Raw genomic sequence first — 21316 nt, 5'->3', positions numbered from 1 at the left:
GCGCGGAGCTGTGGTCAAACCAAAAGGAAAATAATGAATGGTATAAAATTGATAATTTAATCTATTTAAATGTCTTTCCCTTTTCTAAAAAGAGATCTCCGAATACTTGCTTATTACTCCCTTCGTTCCACAGGAATATGCACTCTTTCCTTTTTAGTTTATCCCACAAGAATATGCATGATAAACTCGTAGTTTAGCAAGTGTTTTGGATGGTTTACAGTGCTTAATTGAGTATATTGTAGCACATTACTTGAGTTTTCATCCATGATCCCTTAGTTAGAGTGCTCTGATAAGTTTGTCGAGTTTTTGTAGTCAAAACAGGTGGAAACGGACGAAATGACAGCCAAAAGATCAAGCCGGGCGTTTTGCCTCTCAGACCGGGCGAATCCACTGTCCCCGGGCGTTTTTCCCTCTGAAATCGTCCGGGCCGGGCGTTTTGCCTCTCAGACCGGGCGAATCCACTGTCCCCGGGCGTTTTTCCCTCTGAAAACGCCCGGGCCGGGCGTTTTGCGCAACTTCGCGCTTCAAGAAGAACGCCCGGTCGGGCGTTTTGTTGCTTAGAAATCGCCCGGCCGGGCGATTTGCTCGTCTGCAGCTGAATTTCTATTTTTCGCCCCGGGTATAAATAGGACCTAGGGTTCGACTCCAGGACATATTCCACACGCCCCAGAAGCAGTTTCCACCTCTGGAGAGCAGATTGAAGCGCCAAAGAGTCCGATTCATCAACAAGTTTGAAGACGAAGACGATTTGCCCATTCAATTCACCCTTGGGAGTATCTTTATTAGTTTACTATGTTCAAACCTCTTTCTATGGATTTCTCTTGTGAATTTGTTTTGGATATGAGTAGCTAAATCATTTGTAGAGTTTTGGTGAAGACTACAATGAATGCTTTGGATTAATTCAAGGACTTCTGATTACCTTTGCTCTTGTGATTTCTTTGTTTCGTTCTTGTGCCTTTTCAATTCAATTGCTTAGCTACCAATTGGGTTTGTTTTCCTAGTTTGAGTAATCGAGAGATACCCAATTAGGATTGATAAAAGAATGAACAGCACCTAGATAATTTGCATTCGAGAGAAGAAATTCTAGAGTGAGGGCTTGAGCCTTTTGTTTTAAGGAGTTAATTGTGACGTATTAGAAGGAGACTTCAATATTAATAATTAATCAACTGGTTAAGTGCACTCGAGAGAGGGCTTAGTCTAGACTAGCGGCTTTCCTAGTAATCCTAGAGACTTCAATTGGGTAATCGAAGTTGTTGAGTTGTTCACATCGTGTTCGTTGTAGTTGGATCCAAGACTCTATCTCGTTCTATTATTTGAAACTCGTCTTTTGTTGCGTACTTGTGTCTTGTTTATGTTCAATTGTTTTTCAAAAATCAAAACCAACTCTTCCGGATTTTCTAGATAGTAGTCAAAATTGGTTCGTGGTACTTGAGCTGCACAATTTGTCTTCGTGGATACGATACTCATACTTGTTTATTGCTACACTAGCCCCGTACACTTGCGGGTATTTCTCGTGTTTAAAATAAATCGAGTCAATGCACTTTTTAAATTTAGAAACTTTTTTATTTCTAATGAGGTGGGGCTCATTATCCACTAACAATACTTCAATTATCCACTAACAATACTTCGATTACTTTCTCTTTCTATTTTTCTCTTACTTTACCAATTGCGCATTAAAACTCGTGCTTAATAAAAAATGCATATTCTTATGGGACATAGGGAGTATAGCATGAGGATTTGCATCAAGAAGAATCCATCTCTGAAGAAGTGTTATCGGCATTATTGTTCATTCTCTTTAACTCTATCAATTGCATGCAATTAGGATGAAAAATGAATTTGCAAATGTAGAGAGGCAAACACTATGATGTGCTTACCTGAACAACAAACATTGATTTTATTCCCAATTTGTCAAGAAAAGTGTAGGTGACGGGAAGAGGAGGGTGAAGCGGTAGAAAATTTTGATTGTTTTTTCATAAATTGAATCCAAATTTGAGTGGTTAGTTGGTCACTTGAAAAATATTAGAAGGAAAATAATATTTACTTCGTCCACAAGGACATGCATTCTTTCCTTTTTAGTCAATCATATAAGAATATGCACTTTCTAATTTTGGAAAGTTTTTCCTCTCTAATGAGTCGAGATTTCTCCACCAATAATACTTTAATTTTTTTGTCTTTGTATCTCTCTCTTACTTTACCAATTTTGCATTAAAACACGTGCTGACCCAAAGTGCACATTCTTTGGAGACGGAGGCAGTAAGAAAACTTAGAAAAAAAAGGATAAAAAAATAAAAATCCTTTATTCTGAAAAATTTGCATGCCTCAATCCCATATTCTAAAAGGTCATTTGAATTTAATTTCGAATTTCGAAAGGTCAACGAATTGAGACTCATATTCTGGAATCTCTCGTTTGATACTCCCCCATCCCATAATAGTACTTTTCTTTTTAGTTCGTCCCACAAGAGTATACACTTTCAAATTTTGGAAACTATTTTCTCTCCAATGAAGCAAGATTCATTTGCTGCTAACAATACTTTATTAGTAGTACTTGTTCTTTCTACATTTCTTTTACTTCATCAATTATATATTAAAACTCGTGCCCCTAAATAATAGTGCACTCTCGTGGAACGGATGGAGTAACTTGTAAGAAGAATTTATTTCCTCAACAACTCTTAAGAAATTAATATACACTGACGCCTTTAGATATAGCGACAGCATTGACAAAATCTAGGCTGGCGACTGAAAAATTCATTTGAAATTCCCAACCAACAACAGTGAATCATTTTCTAATAGCATACCGCAGAAGCTCACTCTTCTCTCCCCCCCGCTCTTTACATGGCCATCATATACAATATGTTCAACAACGGAGCTGTCAAATTGAGTTTCGTACCATGGTTGCACAATGTTCGGCGAGCACCACATCTCATGTCATCGTACTGAGACGTGTTCTATCTTGAGGAAGCAGGTGACTCACCTGCTCCAAGCCCAGTTTTTCAGCTCATTCTCCCACAAGTACAGCTCTGGAGAACGAGCATAGTGTAAGTTGGGAACATCTCTGGACGACTATAGTATGTTCCTTGTTTGGGATCTAAATGGCGCTTGAGCTCTGTATTGTGGGATTTCGAGCCATGGATCAAGCGATGTTCTTGAGTTGGGCCTTGATGGAAATAGCGAGTGATCGCTATAATTTTGACTGCTCTGCCCAACGTAAGGATAAGAGGGGTGTGGGGGAGAAAGGAAAAAACTGTTGTACGCGGCTCCATCATGTCGCAACGGGCTTGAGGAGGGAGATACAGGCAGTGATGTAATCATTCTCGTGTTATCCCTGCAGACACAGTAGGACAGTTAAATTGCCATGCGCATGCAATATGCTGAGGAAACACATCTAATCAACTACTCTAAATGCCAGTACCTAGGGTTTATATAGGTTCTTGGTACATTTAACCTCAGAGCATCGTCTCTATCGAAAGAGCTGTTCATCGTTCTGCTGGACTGCATTTCCTGAGCAGTCTGCCACGAGTATCAACACAAAAAATTTAGACAGAAGGCCCAAAACTTTGGCAAGGCACTGTATAGGTATGGTTATAGCTTAAATACAATAAGCAGTCTGCAATCACATTTATTTTCAAAAATTGTGAATAACCGAAATACTGCAAATTCATAAAGAACACATTCATAATTCATCACCAAGGGAGCCACTATAATCTACATATCCATATTTTTCTGACAACTAGTGAGAGGTGTTTCAGGAAAACCTGACTAGGGAAAATTATCAGATGAAGATGCCCTTCGGGATTCAGGGACCAATTCTAGCAATAATTGAGTCAAATCCAAAATTCTTAAGTTCTCAGTCACTAAACAGTACAAAGGAACAAAATTTTTTTGAAGAAGGGCTATAACCGGAAAGTATCAGAAATTGAACTAGGAAAAATCTCAAAATAAGAATCAGTCAAGATATTGGACCATGTCGTTTACGAGAAAAATTACCGGTGTACGGCTTCCATCAAAAGCCCGAGGAAATGCTGCTCTTGTTATATTGACATTGGCTCGTGCTGTTGTTTGATTTATTACAAATGGGTGACTGAGTAACTTGAATGCGGTTGGCCTTGCAGATGGCTCCCGCTGCAAGCATAGCCTTAGGAAACCTTTTGCATCAGCAGATAGGTGATCTGGAATTTCAGGAGCGTCTTTGCTGTTTCCAATTTTAAATATAGCAGCAACCTAATGAATAAAATGAACCCAGAAAACTTAAATGCCAAAGCAATTTGCAACAAAGTTTAACTTAGCAAGTTAAAATTCTAACCCCTTCATATTGGCTCCAGGGCGGTTTAGAGGTAGCCATTTCAAGAACTGTGCATCCTAAGCTCCAGATATCTACTGGAAGACTGTATCCATTTGTATTCATAACCACCTGATGGGATAAAGGCATGGCGCATATAATATTTAGAAACCACTGGGGATAGAAAATTGTTTAATGCCCTGTCAATATCTATCATTTTCATAGAAAGAGACACACCTCAGGCGCCATCCAATAAGGGCTTCCTTTGAAGGATAGCATTGATGAACAATTAGCTATCTGTAAATTGAAAAGTAATTAGATGTGAGTCGGTACCTTGGATATATCCGTGACAAAAACTATAGGAATCCTTAATGCATGAATGCATCCATAGATTTTCCTCCCTTTTATCATGCTAGTGTACATATTTTAATTTTATTCAGATATGGAAATCCACTACGAGGTGCATTAGACTGATTATCTCGAAGCTGAAGACATGGCATGAAAGATATATTCTTCAATGTATTGCAAGGAAAAGACTAATTCTAACAATATTTTATTTTTAGCGAGTGAGCTCTAGTTCCAATTTAAATCCAAAGAGAGTGATCCAGGACAAGTTGATATCGGTTGTAGCAGTGATGGCTCTTATACTCCTAGCCAAGTTGTATATAATGACTAGCACTGATAGGTCAACCATGTTTAAGAAAAATACAGAATTCCATACACCAATCACTTCAGCTTATAAAGTTATTTAATTTTTTTTAATATTTAGAAGCCTAGAATATAATTTGATATTTAGGATAGGAAATACCATATAAATGGATCAATACATACATGTTTTGCCATTCCAAAATCAGCAAGTTTTATTTCACCATTTGGGTCTACTAAAATGTTTGCTCCCTTGATATCTCTGCAGAGGAGCGTTGAAATTTAGAACAACCAAATAAGTAGTGTTTCAATTACCAAGAAAGAGAGAGGTGGACCTGTGTACAGTATTGAACCCGTGCAAGTAGGCCAGACCAGACAGGATCTGACGGGTGTAATTTTGTATTACAGGTTCAGTAAACGCATTCTTGCAGTAATTTGTGGACGGAACCTCCAGAAACATACGCCAAATAAACTGATAGCCTTTCATCACTCTGGAAGAATGTAAGCTCAGTTAGAAGAAGCTCTCATGGTGTAGCAATTGCGGTATATTGAGATTAGTGTTATCAAATATTCGCCCGGGCCGCGCTCGGGGCGCGGGGCGATCAAGCCGAGAGAAACTCGCCCCCGATTCGGTGGAGCCGAACGAAATCCGTGAGTCGAGGTTGGGGCGCGCTTGGGGCGCCGGGGCGAGTCGGGGCGAACGGGTCGGCCGGGGCGAGCGGGTCGTTTAGGGTTTACATTTAAGTGACTATTCATCTTCTTCCTTAAATAAATCAAATTTATGCGACTCTTTATCTTCTTCCTTAAATAACTCAAAAAAACGGTAACTTCTCATTCTCTTGCTTATTTAAGGAATACCTACATACCTTTTCTTGAGCAAAAATCGCCGCTCTCTTCTTTCTTCTTCAGCAAAAATCACAAACCAAATACTTACTTTCAGCCTCTGCCTTTCCAAGTTCCAACCACGAGTTTTACTTCATATTTTGCAACTTGTTTTGGAACAATTATTGAGTTTGTGTTTTGGACTTATGCTATTTAAAAATTTTCTACTATATTTTTCCTATAAGCTTATCTTTAGAACTGTGCAGGTAGGAATGTATCACAGATTCACAACTATATATATATATATATATATTAATATAATTCGCCTATTCTAGCGCCCCGATTCGTGGGGCGCTCGCCCCGACGCTTCATCGGCCCGCGACCCAGATTCCCACCTCATCGACCCAGAGCGCCCCACGACCCTAACAACACTGATTGAGATGCACCGGTCAGATAAGGATAATGATAAAATAGACATTTTATACTTAAATGGTACGAGTGGAGAACTTTATTGATACTGATAATAAGGGGCTGTTCAAGAAGTTTGTTTTCTTCATGAATTTGCAGCAAAAATTTGATCTCCGGCTTAGAATCATTCATTCATTAAGGACTAGATTTGGTTAAATTTTTATATTCTGTGTCGCAAGTTCATCAGACGCCTTTCAAGAATAAGGATGGGATGGAGCTGGTTTGGAAACAAAATATTCTACGCATTGAAGTTTTCTTGAGGAGAGTTTGAGTGGAATCTACATAGAAACCATGTTTTGACTGTTGAGATCTGTTTGATATGTAATAAGTTCTGGTCCAAATGAAATCAAGTCATCTTCTTTTTTATTTGTGAGACAGAGTTTGGTCATTCTTAAAAAGAGATTAAGTTCTGGTTTCAGTCAAGGGAGTATAAACAAGGGGAGATGATATTGTTTGTCACATGCACAACCAACTTTTGAGCCAGTATGTTGAGATAACGTTTATGACTTTTTTATTGTGAGTTGTGACTTCATGGTGAGTTGTGACTTTATTTATGGAAGGTAAAGCATACAGGTCAATCATAGCAATACAACTTACTTTAGAGAGAGAAGCCACGTATTTGGATGCCTATTAGGGTACAAGACAAATGAATTGACTATGTGTCATCTTCAGATATTATCAGGAGACTGGAATCTTCTACTGCTTGGATAAACTACAGTGGATGCCAACACTCATTTATACTGACATAAGTGTGTTGTTAAAGATTCTGACAGCTCAAAGAGGCTTAAGCAGAAGCTTATCAAGTATCCTAAAATTGTTCTTGAGCAGAAACTCTTGCCGTTATTAATGGTATTATTCTTTGTACTAAAGAGAAGTTTGGTCCAGTCTTAGAGATCTCTGGTTCTCTTCTTACGGTTCTAGCACTCTGGGACTCAAATAAGAAACGTTCTGGATAATGGGCTTCCTGAAAAAATGTTCTGGATAGTGGGGAGCTCTTGGTATATTTTTTTCATATGTACCGCATTACCAATTTGATCAACTGTCCGAGTACCCGTCTTGGCTATTATAATGTGTTTTGCAAGATTCTCCACAAATTAATATATTCGTCCCAGTTGGGCTTTCAACATATAGATCAATGAGATGCACTACAATAATAAACAGAACTAAATTGTACCAGATCACTTCCATAGTATTGAACAATATTTGGATGTGAGAGCTGACTTAGCAAGGTTATTATAAAAAAAATTTGTAAGGAAGATATAGATAAGAACAGATAAAGCCAAATGCATTAAGGCAGAATGTTATTCTTCGAGTAGTTGATAATGTCAAGACGGAAAAGTACTCAGAAGGACCTGATTCAGTTGCTTGAGACTTTCTTTTGATGACTGATCATCTGAAACAAGTCTGACTTCTTTTATGGCACACATTTGCCCATTCTCACTGCCATAAAAACATTAGATTCTCTTATTACGTAAGGAATCCTTAGAAGATTAAACCAAGTAGACTGCACAAGAGAATATAATCAATTTTGTCCTAAGTTCTGACCCTATAGTCTAAATGGAGTCGTATAATAAAAAAATACACGCAGCAGACGACCCGCTAGAGTTAAGGGTCCTGATATATACCCTTTCCAAAGGCATGTAGTGTATCAATCCATATGAATATGAAATTATAATAGAGGATATTACGGTAGATTCTAGTGAAAAACAGTGTTTGATAAAAAGCTACTTTCCTTAAAATCATTCCATAATTTCCCATTACCTGTTAAAGCCAAGGTAAACATGAACAAAAGTGCCTCTTCCTAGAAGTTTTCCTTGTCTCCATTTGGAAGCATTATAACTTGAGCTTTCAGTTGTGCCAGGACTTCTTGGAGTTGGTAATGCAGAAGGGCTAGATGGAGAGCCAGGTGGAAGGGGCAGTTTATGAAACTCACTCTTCCCTTCCTCCAGTTTCCCACCGGGAGAGTCCAAGCTCATTCCACCAAGACGAGCATGAAGAGGTGATACGGGTGTTGTACTGCACCTGGAGCCTCGACTCAATTTGTTCTCCCCATGCCCTCTATCAAAGGATTGAAATATGTCACCCACAACATAAAGAAGCACAGTGTAAACCATTTATTACAAGTTTATATTGCCTTCACATCTAATGCCAGAGAACCAAATAACAGTAATCCACCACTTTCCTTTGAATTGCATTTGCGTTGAATTTAATTTACAGTGTTGTAGGAGTACTTCATCTTCTAAGTTTTAAAGGAGATAAGTTTGAGATACAATGATTGCAAGATTAAAAAAGGAACAAAATGAGGAATTAGTATTCTTAGTAAAAATGGTTGCTGATACGCTAGAAACTAGATTGACCGCCTAGTTAACTAATTCAAAAACGGAGACAAGATAAAGAAAGGTAATCAAATTTCAAGTTTTGGGACAAAATCAGGTAACTAATTAATCAAATCCAACAGTGTATCAGAACAAGAAATCATAAAATTCCAATAACAACAACCCAAATTAAACGGTTGAGAGATTATTTATCAAAAACCATTAACCAAAAATTCACCTAAAAGCAGCGTGATCATCGGACGAGCCAGATGAGCTGACGCTCGAAACCGAACCCGATCCAGAGGCGCCTCCGTGAAGCTGATCATTGAACGGCCTAGGCAACGGGTGCGGGTGGCCTTTATCGAAAGAATCGAAGCCAGATGAATCTCCGGCTCGGCTAATTGTAGGCGCGTGAGCTTCGTGGAAGCAGTTGACTTTTTGGTTGTCAAAATTTTTGCCTCTCTTCTTAGCCGAATTATCCGAGTCTTTGCTCCAACCTTTCTTATTCCACCAAGCGGGCATTCTTTTGAAGTAAACCAAAACTGGATTGAGTATAGAAATATGTTCACATATGCGCGAGAAATAGGGAGAAAGATTGGAAATTGGTTGAATTTATAAGTTCGATCGAAGAAGAAGAAGAAAGCCCTATTCCGTGTATACGTATGTATATGAGAATTTGGAGTATTCGTCGTTTGTGTTTAGCTCGAGAGACATCGGAAACAAAATGATAGAGCTACGTCTGTTGCGGACGGCAGGCGGTGGCTGGATTTAACCACCTACCTTACATTTCTCCATCAAAAAATTACCCAGTCCATCCAAAAAAAAATTAGAGCAATTGTTGTATAACACAGATTTTAATATAGAATTGGTAAAATAAGAGAGAAGAGAAAAAAGTAAAAAAAACGTAGGCGAGAAGTAGTATTATGGAATAATGTGTAGGTTTATTATTCATTGAAAACTTTCTATAAATAAATGTGCTTATAAATGGTAAATGTGCTCTATTTTTTGTAGACGGAGGGAGTACCTTTTTCGTGGCTAGACCGTCTCCAACTATATATCAAAACTCATTTTTTTGCTATAGACAATTTCTTCAACTATACATCAAATCTAAACCTATTTTTGGGTTTTCAATGGAATAACACCAAGTAGGTGTTACGACAATATTGAAAAATGGTATAAAATTTAAATATGGTGTCTATTTCTCCTAAGACTATCATCAGAATGGGAATTGAGAACTGTTTCAATTTGCACAATATATATCAGTTTCTGATTTAATATTAATTTATTGATTCATATATATAGGATTTTATGATATTAAAAATCAGCAGATATGTTGTAATGTCAACTGATATTACTGAATCTGTCAACTGATATTACTGAATCGACAAACAAATGGAATAGTGTAATTTATTTTACGGTACCAACTAATATTGTTGAATTAACAAACTGATATTAAGTTCTCATTTTATTGTGGTGGATAGAAATTCATGGGTTCCATTCTAAAACTAATTGGTGATAGAAGGAGGGGCCCATGAGACTTATATACTAGTTTCAGTTTTCTCTTGACACCGATGTGGGACAGTTATATGTTACATTTTTAGTTTCAATTGTCAACACTCTCCCTCAAACCCTTCAAGATGACTTGGAGGGGTTGGACTTGTTTTTATAATCAGTTGGACAACTAGCCTAATTTTTTTCCGATCGGTTGGACCACTGGCCCAAATTTTAAGCTCAGATATACTGCTGGGTCAGTCATTTTTTTGGTTTCAGCCCAGATATACTGCTGGGTCAGTTAAATTTGACCCACAATCGGCGACCCGCTCTGATACCATGATAGAAATCCATGGGTTTCATTCTAAAACCAATTGGTGATAGAAGGAGGGGCCCATGAGACTGTTAGAGTTTGTATATTAGAAATCACGTTTCGAGTGATTGAATATTGTAAAACTCTTATTTTATTTTCCAAGGAATAAAACATGTCATAATGTTGTTATATTTTACATTTAATGGATGTTAATGCATGTTTAAATGTATAAGTTAACTTAACAAAGTCTAAGTCTTTGTTTTAGTAGACCGGTTGTGGGCGGCGTCCACTTTAAGGTAACACGGTCAATCCTAAACAAAGAAAAAGAAGAATTTCACGACCTAGATGGAATTAGACTATCCATCGTGAAAGGTTGCAATGTCAGTCCGCATATTTCTAAGCCTTACTGAAATAAGATGACATTGGTGTGGTAAAGCACTGGACGAATCTAACAGCAAGACTTGTCCTTGGGCTATCTACTGAAAGGCGAGGTCTTGATAAATATTTATTTCTTAATCAATGTAGGTTAGCATTGAGCATACGGTATTTATTATGCATTACTTTGACTTATCAAATGGTGCGGATTTTTCGTAACCCAATAATCCTGATATATTGGGTAGTGGTTATTAATATCTAGCGGTGCTAGGATTGCTATGATATTGAATCGTGCGCGAGGTGGGTCTCGTTTGATAATGTCCTCAAGAGGAGCGTGAAACAAGGTTTTATTATTCACAACCTAGCTAGTTGGAGTTTGATCACTCTATGAATAATAAATAAGTGTTTCATGCTAAGTCCACTCTTGGAATTAATAAGAAATTAATTAATTAATGGACATTTTTATCTTAAGCGCGGGAATGAAAGTTAAAACCGAAACCTGGATTACTTATAATTTCGGATTTGGATGGGGATTTAATATTACTTCTGTAGTGGCTGCTCGTAATATTCCAATTAAAGCTTATATTAAATTTTGGGTTCAATTTAATTAGTAAAAAGTAAATTGAATGAGCTCATATCCAAAACCTTCCATAGATCCCTGTCTGGGCCCAAAAGGAACTTAATATAAATAGGAGAATAAAGGAGACAGAAAAATACAATAACAACACATTATTTTTCCTCTTAAAATTTCATACCCCCCCCCCCCCTATTGGAGTTGGGCGATTTTTTTCTTCTCCTCCGTGGAGTAGAATTTCTGTCTTCTTTATTTAAGTCCTAGTATTCCAGTGAGATCAGCCCACACTGATATTAGAGTACAGTTCGGGAACCAAAGAGAATATCCTGGTCTAGTATTCAAAGCGTCACGTAGAGAAGCTGCTAGCCATCATCAATTCTTTGGAGAATTAATTAGGTATTATTTCTGCTCCGTAGAAAAGCATGTTTTAGGTGTCAATATTCGTAAAGCATGATTAATTCAAGTTATGAGCATGATACATGTGAGAATTACGCGAATAGATTTTGTCTAAATAATCTGCTAAATAGATCTGATTATTATGTGATTTATTTGTTCGATTAATAAATATTAAATTATGATAACTCGACGCACGCTTCCGCTGCCAATTCCTTCAATTGGTATCAGAGCCAGTCTTTGGCTCTGATTATTTGGATTTAAATTTCACGAAATTCATGTATGCATGTGTTATTTGATTTCGAAGCATGTTCTAGTATTTTATTGTTTAATTTTATGCATGATGAACTCAAGAACATTGGAATCAATAGAACTTGAATATTCGAACGCACGAGATGTGCGATTCGTCGGCGCTTGCGCCGGGACGAATCGCACTACATGCGATCGAAGAGGGTTGTCGAGCGAGTGGGAGCAAGAGAGGCGGACTACCGGCGACGCGCGAACGAGAAAGGACTCGTGCACGCCGCCGGTGAGACCGCCGGTCTCGACGTGCTCCAAGAATCCGCGTCCAATCAGTCGGAGCACAGAATCGGATGCGCGGCGACGTGAACGCAAGCAAAGGGCTCGTCCACGCCGCCGCCGTGATCGAGAACTTCGTTCGGCTCCAAGGCTGAGGGGCGTCGACGTCGCGATCGGCTGGCGAAGCCACCGGAAGTCGCAAAAACCCTAACCCTAGTTGAACCAACCCCGCGACGCTTGACCGGAGCGGCGCCGCTTAGCGCGGCCACCGCTGGTTCAGGCGAGGGCAGCGCGGTTGCCGGACGACGCAGCAGAGCTGCGTTCAGGTGACGTCGACGGAGGGAGATTCACGGCGTCTTTTCGCCGCGAAAAACGGGAGGGAAGAAGCGGCCGCGCCTCGTGCGCGGGCTGGGCGGCGGTGGCTGGGCGGCGAACTCGCCGTTCTGGCTAGCGTATCGCCGGTGAATCTTCATCGCGTTGATTCGTGCAAACCTCGAACAACGCGATAACGATGAAAGATTATTTTAATGATTATTTAATTCCTAAATTAAAAGGTATCATTAAATATAATATTATTTAATGAAATAAAATATTTTGGGAAGATTTCCCTAGATTTTGGGAATATTTTGATTATTTTTCTATATCTATGGAATATTTTATATCCTAGATGATATAGATATGAATAATTTAATAGTTTCCTAAATATTATATATATCTAGAATCCTAATTAGGATAGATATGTAAGATTGCATTAAATAATATAATTATTTTCTTCATAATCTTGAACATGGATATTATTTGAATTTAATTTTTCATGTCTAATTAAGATTTAAATAATGTACTTTATTTTAGATATATCCTATAGTATGACATGAAATAAGAATTAAATTCTAGATTAATTAATTCCTAAACTAAGATACTTAAAGATAATAAAAGATTTAATTATCCAGTTAATTAAATACCAATAGAATTTAATTAGTCTTAATCTGCCTTAAGGCTAAAGGATAATTAATGAAAAACCATAACCCAAATATCTAAGCGATAATTATGAACTTAAAGTTTATATATGGTTTCCATCGGTTGGACTGCCAAATTTTGTGAAGCTAGTTTCTAATATTATCGCCACCCACTTTGTGGGGACAATAATCCTACGAAACAGTAAGTTCATAAGGGCGGACTTCTCACACAATAAATAGAATGAACTAGAAAGTGGTTCCCAATATTATCGCCACCCACCTTGTGGGGACAATAATCCTAAAGAACTACGAGTTTCAGGGTTCAATCAGAATTTATGAGATAGCTTGATTTTGTTATCAGCACATAAACATTGTCATGGGAGTGTGTTGTAGAAATAAAATTCTGTAATGTTAAATCTGATGGTCGTGCTTAGGCAACATTAGGCGGCCATGCCATGTTTTGTGGTCTCTGGACTATTCGTCGGTGTTGTGACCAGTAAAATTGTCAAAATTTTAATGCGCATAAACCTCCTTTGGAGGGCACAATTTCTTAATTTTGCTGTTGTAAGATTTTGAAAAGTTTTATGGTTAATCTACTCAATTTCCTTACAATAAGTTTATGCCAAATAGTAAATTTTTCTGTTTGCAGTGCAATAAAATCCGTCAAGATGTCTTTTAATCCTCTTTCTGCAATTCTCAAAGAAAACAAACTCGAGGGCCAAAATTACATAGAATGGAAATAAAATTTGGATATCGTTCTCACAGCAGAAGAGTACAAGTTTGTGCTCACTACTCCACAGCCTCCAGTTCCCGCTGCTAACGCATCGGTAGGAGTTCAGAATGCGCATAACCGGTGGTATAAGGCGAATGAGATGGCTAAGTGCTACATGTTGGCATCTATGTCTTCAGTACTAAAGCATCAGCATTCTGCCATGGCGACTGCCACCGAGATTATGCAAAATCTTGCAAATCTTTTAGGTACTCAGAATCGAACGGCTAAGTCTCAAGCCTTTCAGAGTATCATGACGAAGACTATGAAGGAAGGCACATCTTTGAGGCAACAAGTCCTCGAGATGATGAGCCACCTCAACCAGATTGAGGTTTTGGGAGGGACGATCGATCCCGAGTCCCAGATTACAATAATCCTTCAGAATCTTCCCCCTAGCTTCCAGCAGTTCAAGCTCAATTTCGAGATGAACAAGCGGGATTACACTTTGGCTGAGCTGCTAACTGAACTTCAGTCGGCGGAGGACCTTATGGTTCAAGCTAAAGTAGCTATGCTGAGTTTGGCGCCTAATTCCTCTGGCTCTAAGCCTCGCGCAGGAAAGAAAAAGACGCCGAACCCAGTTGCAGCTAAGAATGCCTAGGGAAAGAAGAAGAAAAAGCCTACATGAAAATGTTTCAAGTGTGGAGAGAAAGGTCATTAGAAGCCAGACTGTCCTAAAAAGGGAAAGGCTACAGGTATGCACCATGCTCTAGTAGTCGAGTCATGTTTGGCTTCGACATCTACTCATACATGGATTATTGATACTGGAGCAACTGATCATATATGTTTTGATCCAGACTTAATGCAGGTGATAAGATGGTTACATGATCGTGAGATCGAAGTCCAGCTGGGCGACGCCACTAAAGTGGCGGCCGTTGCAATGGAGACGTTTGTTTGCGTTTTTTATTTTGAAGAATGTTTTGTTGATACCTTCTTTTAGAAGAAATTTAATTTCAGTTTCTAAATTGTCTTTTGATGGATATTCGATTTCTTTTAATGACAATTGCGTTATTAAGAAAGATGGTTCTTATATCTGTCGTGGTATCATGGAAAACAATCTGTACACAATCACTTCTACACAGTTTAATCAACGTAAATCAGAACTCAATGCTACATCGAAAGTTTCTAAGAAAAGAAAAGAACCTTCAATTTCAATGAACGAAACGTACTTATGGCACCTTAGACTTGGTCATGCCAACGAGAGAAGGATTCATGCGATGGTTGATCAAGATCTTATTAAAGGTCTTGAGAATGAACTGTTTTCAAAGTGTGAATCCTGTTTGGAAGGCAAGATGACCAAGAGACCTTTTAGGTCAAAGGGTAATAGGGCCAAGGAAATACTTGAGCTCGTTCATACTGATGTGTGTGTACCAATGTCAACCGAGGAAAGGGGCGGTTTTCGATATTTCATCACCTTCATTGATGACTTCTCGAAAATTGGATACGTCTATTTGATGCGCTACAAGTCTGAGACTTTTGACAAGTTCAAGGAGTTTAAGGCTAAGGTAGAGACGCGTCATGGTAAGAGTATCAAATGCTTGCGATCTGATCGCGGAGGCGAGTACCTAAGTGCCGAGTTTTTGGACTACTTATCAGCGTCGGGAATTCAATCCCAACTGACTGCGCCGAGCACACCCCAACAGAATGGCGTAGCTGAAAGAAGGAATAGGACTTTGTTAAACATGGTCCGATCGATGATGGTTATGCACGGTTACCAATTTCATTTTGGGGGCATGTCTTGCTATCAACAAGCTATATATTAGACAACTTACCTTCTAAATCAGTTCCTACTACCCCATATGAGTTGTGGACTGGGCAAAAGCCCAATCTGGAACATCTCAGAGTGTGGGGGTGTCCGACTCATGTATTGGAAAAGGATCTAACTAAGTTGGAATCTAGGACGGAGGTATGTGTGTTTATAGGTTACCCTAGAGGATCGAAAGCTTATGAATTCTATAGTCTCCGAGATAAGAAAGTCATTGTGAGCACACATGCCACATTCTTAGAGGAAGACTTTGTAATGAATATAAGTCCAGCAGTGAGATAGCTCTTGAAGAGCTAACTTCAGTCACAAGTTCCATTAACCAAGAATAATTACCTAGTGTAACAACAATTCCAGAAACTTCAACTACTACTCCAAATATTGTAGTGTCGCGTCGCAGTGGGAGGGTCTCTCATGAGCCCGAAAGATACATTGGTTTGGGAGAGTGCATAGATCACTCCTCGGACAACAATGTACTTGATCCCTGGAATCTTGCAGAGGTGCAGACAGATGTCGATCATTGCGAATGGGTGAAAGCAATGGATTCAGAACTACAATCAATGGTAGACAAGGACGTCTATGATTTGTCTATCCTACCCGAAGGCTGTACTGCCATTGGAAGGCAAGACTAGTGGCTAAGGGGTATACCCAAAGGGAATGCATTGATTACGATGAGACCTTCTCCCCAGTAGCCATGCTCAAATCGATCTGTATCCTTTTGTCTATAGCAGCTTACATGGATTGGGAAGTATGTCAGATGAACGTTAAAACTGCGTTTTTTAACAGCAGTGTTGAGGAGACCATCTACATGGAACAACCCGAAGGCTATGTGGTAAGGGGCAAGGAACACATGGTTTGGAAGCTTAAGAAGGCCATTTATGGCCTCAAGCAAGCATCATGGAACCAGTGTTTTGATCAAACTGTTCAAAAGTTTGGATTGCCAACAGTGATGTGGGACAGTTATATGTTACTTTTTTCAGTTTCAATTGCCAATAGTGGTTATCTTTTTATAACCACTGATAAGGCTAATTTCATGCATCGGTTATATGGTGAAAAGCACTATATTTTGTTGGGTCTAACACAGTTTTTAAGCCAGGTGTGTGACAGAATCGCTAGATCCAGGAGATGCTGGAAGAAACGGACTAGCGAAAGAATGAAGGAGAAGTGAGCAGAATTTAAGGAAAAGAAGGCTAAAAGAAGGGAGTCAATATCTGAGGGCAACAAAGTCTATCTATACCTCGCTGGGCCCCACTTCAACGCCTATAAATAGAGAAGCATGCAACACACAATATAGACTTTTCGCTCTTAGCTCACACACAACACACACACACTTGGGAAATGGGAGTTCTGGGGTAGTTTAGGTTTTAAGGGGTCCAATCTTCAGAGAAATTCCGTCGTAACACCGTCCGCGTGAGGGTGAAGATACAATCTATTTACTTTCGGTTCTTTTGCACTCTATTTCGTTCGAACTTCACTTTTGGAAGTCGATTTGGTTGTTGATGTTACTGATTATCTATGCATTTCTTAGTTTTCGTTATATTTGTGTTATCTCGTGTTGATCTACGTTGATCCTGCTGTTAAAAGTTTTAATTTCGGCAAGTTGCATGTTGATCTCTGTTTTTGTCACTTTGGTGCTCGATCTGGGGAATTTGGCTGTAGATCTGCGGTGTTGTTGTTGATCGGAGATTGTTTGTTGAATCTGAAGTTATGGAATGTTTTTGGCTGGAGTTTGTGTCGGATGCTTGGATCCGGAGCGGATTTAGCATCCGAGGTTGGATTTGAACAGGGGAAGTCGAGTTATGCATGGATTTTGAGTTTTCTGTTTACTTTCTGTTTGCTTCGTCTAGCATCCGTAGATCTGTTTAGTTCTTAATTGTTCTTCATTAAATCGTTAAAATCCAGTCTGCTCTGTTTTCCGATTACGCTCATACCTGTTTCTTCCGAGTTTTTATGCAAATTGGTTGGAGAAGATGATGTCGTTGTTAGTTAGTACCTTAGTTAGTTGTTTTTCCAGCTTTTCGTCCGTACTCTGCTTTTTCAGTCAGGGTCCCCACCGTCAGTTTATTTCCCAGATCTAGGTAATTTAGAATAGTTTCTCAGGTCTAGCGATTATTTCGGTTCTAGTTTACGTGCATGCTTTTGTTGTTTCGCCTAGATCTAGCTTTTAGCGTAGCAATTTAAAATCCCAAGTTTAGTTTAATTTCCTCAACCCAAAAAAAAAATGCGTGGCAGCAGCCAACCCAAAAATAATTTCCAAATCCTTGAGCATGATCATTACGCATCCATCTCTGTGGGATCGATCCCTACTTCCCTGTGCTAGGTTTTAGTATAAGTGGTTGAGGGTTTTTGAAGAAGTGCTTTGTGTGTCCGACGACCTAGATTTTCCAACGACCAGTGAGTTCCTAGACCTTGTGATCTAGTGGATTTGTTGGACCTAGGAAACTTGTTATTCCTTTCTGTGCACACAGTGACAACTACGTGTCTTCAAATGGCGCCGTTGCCGGGGATGGATGACGTTTATTGTTATTGCGTTTGAGGATTTGGTGTAAATAATTTAATTTATGTTATTTTGTTCTCCTTGACAGTTTATGAACGCAGGCTTCCATTCTGGAAGTTGGGCTAGTTCATCTGGGTCACGGAGCGGCCGATAAAAGTGGCAAGTCAAGGAGTCTACGTCCACTATCACCACCAGATCAGGTTTGAGGACAGTGGACCCATTTCCGTTCGAATTAGAAAGTGAGAAGGAGTGGAATTCGTCAGGAGAAGAAGACCCGAAGTCGTCAACAGAAACAGAGCATTCCGAGACTGAGGAGGAGGAAGACCCAAATATGGCTCATTTAGTAGATCCCGATCCGGAGATATGGTCACTCACCGCGCATCTCGATGGTGAACCCGCTCATGCTATAGTCTCAAACCCGCGTCGGAGGTCTATTGATATCAAGACAAATGTGCTCGGAGGTTTGCCCATATTTTCTGGACGAAGGAACGAATGTCTTTATGAATTCTTGAACGAGTTCAGTAAGCTGTGTAGCATTCAAAAGCGCCCTAACGAGGCGACTGAGGAGGACTACCGTTTACGTGCAGTTCCGTTTGCCCTCAAAGGGGAGGCTAATACTTGGCTACTGAGGCTTCCACCAGACTCGATTAACACATGGAAAGATTTCAAGCTGGAATTCTTGGATTATTTTTCCCTTCCAACAAGACGAATGCCTTGAAGAAGGAGATTCAGGAGTGCAAGCAGGAATATGATGAGTCTCTGAGTTCTTATTGGTCCCAGTTCAAGGGATTGCCGGATGCTTGTCCGAACCACAGGATGATAGAAGCGGAGACCTACTATCTGTTTTACGAAGGTGCAAACCCTGAATCAAAGGACTTGATGAATTCCTCGAGCGGGGGAAATTTTACCAAGAATAAAGCAAGTGAAGCCAGAGAGACTTTGGGAAGGCTGATTGAGGCGAAGAAGGCCTATGATAACCTGCGAAGCATATTGAGGAGAGGGTCAGCCAATGCAGTAACGGAACAAGATGACAAGAAAGTGGAAGATAAGATAGATAAACTAGAGAAAGCATTGCTGAATGCAATTGAGAAATACAATCCGCATGCTCCAGCAGAAAATGAGAAACCCCCTGGACCAGAGGAAAGACAACTTCAGCCGTATTACAGTCAGCCATGTGAAGGGGAATGCCAAGCTCAAGCAAATTCGATGGGGAGTTGGAATCCAGATGGAAGTTGGAACCAAGGAAGACAAAGGGATGCTCCATGGAGGACTCGCCCAAATTTTAGATGGACTTACCATGATCAAAGTCAGCCACCCCCACTGCAGTTCACGAATTATGCACACCCTCCGGAGAGGCAGTCCAACTGGTCAGGGAAAAGTCAAGAGGGGCAATTGCAACTGGGGTACAGGAATCAGGACCATACTAATTTGGAAAATAGGAATCAGAACAATCCAGGGAGCTCCTATGTGCCACCTCACCAGAGAAATAACCAGGGGAACTATCAGAATTCCCAACCGAAACATCAAGGGAATCAAGGGTCTAGTAATCAGTACAACAACCATCCAAGGAATCAAGGGAACTATCGTTAGAACCAGGGGCAGAACCAAGGTCAAGGATCGAATTTTAATCAATTCAACTCCAGGCCACAAAGGAGTTTGGATGACATGGTCCACGACCTAGTGAATTCACAGCAGTTCATGCAGAACAACTTGCATTCCAATAACGACGTGGTGCACAAATTCCAAGACGCTCAGTCGTAACATAAAGCCGCCATGGATATGATGGCAAAGCAACTGTCCCAGATCGCAGTTTCTTTGAATGAGATGCGGGGAAATGAAGGGAAACTTCCTGCCATAGTCAAACCACCGGACCGAGTGAACATTAGTGAAATCACCTTGAGGTCCGGGCGAGGCTATGAAGGACCGACCCTGGAAATTGACGAGAAGGTACCCATACAGCCTAGTAAAGGGAAAGAAAGTCAAGTGTTTCAAGGGGATAGCCCTAGACCCAGAGAAGTCCTTGTTCAGGATGACCTCCAGAAGGGAGATTTAGGGGGATCCCTACCTCGACCAAGTGACCCATTTTTCCTAGATTCAGAACCTAAGGTAGTGAACAAGGAAGGAAACAGGGAAGTTGGTGAAACCCAGGCTGGGAGTTCCACAAATGCAGTGAAGCGAGCAAAACCATTTCCATACCGGGGGGGAGCAAAGAAAAAGAAGGATGATACAGAGGATCTCATGGAGATTTTTAGCAAACTGAAAATCAACCTGCCATTCTTGCAAGCCCTAAAAATGCCTGCTTTCAGCAAGTTCATCAAGGAATTCATTGCTGGGAAGACCAAACCAGATGAGAAGATTGTGATCGGGGAAAATGTGTCTGCTGTGATACGAAAAAGAAGGATGCCCTCAAAATGCACCGACCCAGGTATGTTCACATTACCCATCTCTCTAGGGGACATCAAGGTCGAGCATGCTATGTGTGATCTAGGGGCGTCTATCAATGTTTTACCGCTTTCGATCTATAAGAAATTAACAGGAGTAAGGATGGTTGCTACCAAAGTAGTGATCCAGTTAGCAGATAGAACTTGCATTTGTTCTGAAGGTGTGTTGGAAAATGTCATAGTCAAAGTGCATGATTTTCTATATCCTGCTGATTTTTATGTGATCAAGATGAATGATAATGAGTCTGCTGATTCTAGTGGCGTGCTTTTAGGGAGACCAATTTTGCGTACTGCTAAGACCATTATCGATGTCTTCGATGGAACAATTTTTTTGGATTATAATGGGGAAAAATATACATTTAGCATAGATGAGGGGATGAAAAGGCCATTAGATGTTGAGAATTTATATGCTATTGATGTTATTAACCTCCTGGTCCAAGAATATCTTGAGACAGAATTGATACAGGAACAAATTGACAACTCGGAGTTGAGCCATTCAATTGACCAAGAAGTTGTAGGGTGGTGTGCAGCAATGAACACAACGAAGTTGACAGATGAGGAACTCACAGAGGCCATCATGGAGTTTTGCAGAAATCCCGAGTCAGCTAAATCTGAGGGATCGGCTCACGTGGCTAGTCTGGAGAATTCTCCTGGGTCTGGGAAGGAGGCATTACCAGATATTGCAGAAAAAAATCCCTTGCCC

General features: G+C 39.9%; 1 pseudogene across 1 annotated transcript; it reads right to left on the bottom strand.

The window, feature by feature from the left end:
- Positions 1-2634: 2634 nt before the first annotated feature.
- LOC125197813 (mitogen-activated protein kinase kinase kinase 3-like) lies at positions 2635-9334 on the bottom strand (annotated as a pseudogene). The gene is made up of 10 exons (XR_016136008.1): positions 8765-9334; positions 7973-8269; positions 7564-7651; positions 5257-5412; positions 5108-5183; positions 4514-4573; positions 4301-4408; positions 3985-4218; positions 3410-3507; positions 2635-3322 (listed from the first exon to the last, which is right to left on the bottom strand). The product of XR_016136008.1 is annotated as a mitogen-activated protein kinase kinase kinase 3-like (transcript).
- Between the last annotated feature and the right edge of the window lie 11982 nt (positions 9335-21316).

The sequence above is a fragment of the Salvia hispanica genome, chromosome 1 (genome assembly GCF_029641045.1).
Source record: "Salvia hispanica isolate PSC_SH4W2 chromosome 1, Shi_PSC_v1, whole genome shotgun sequence".
Classification (NCBI taxonomy): Eukaryota; Viridiplantae; Streptophyta; class Magnoliopsida; order Lamiales; family Lamiaceae; genus Salvia; species Salvia hispanica.
The sequence above is the reverse complement of the archived record's forward strand: the minus strand, read 5'-3'. Positions and strand labels throughout refer to the sequence as shown.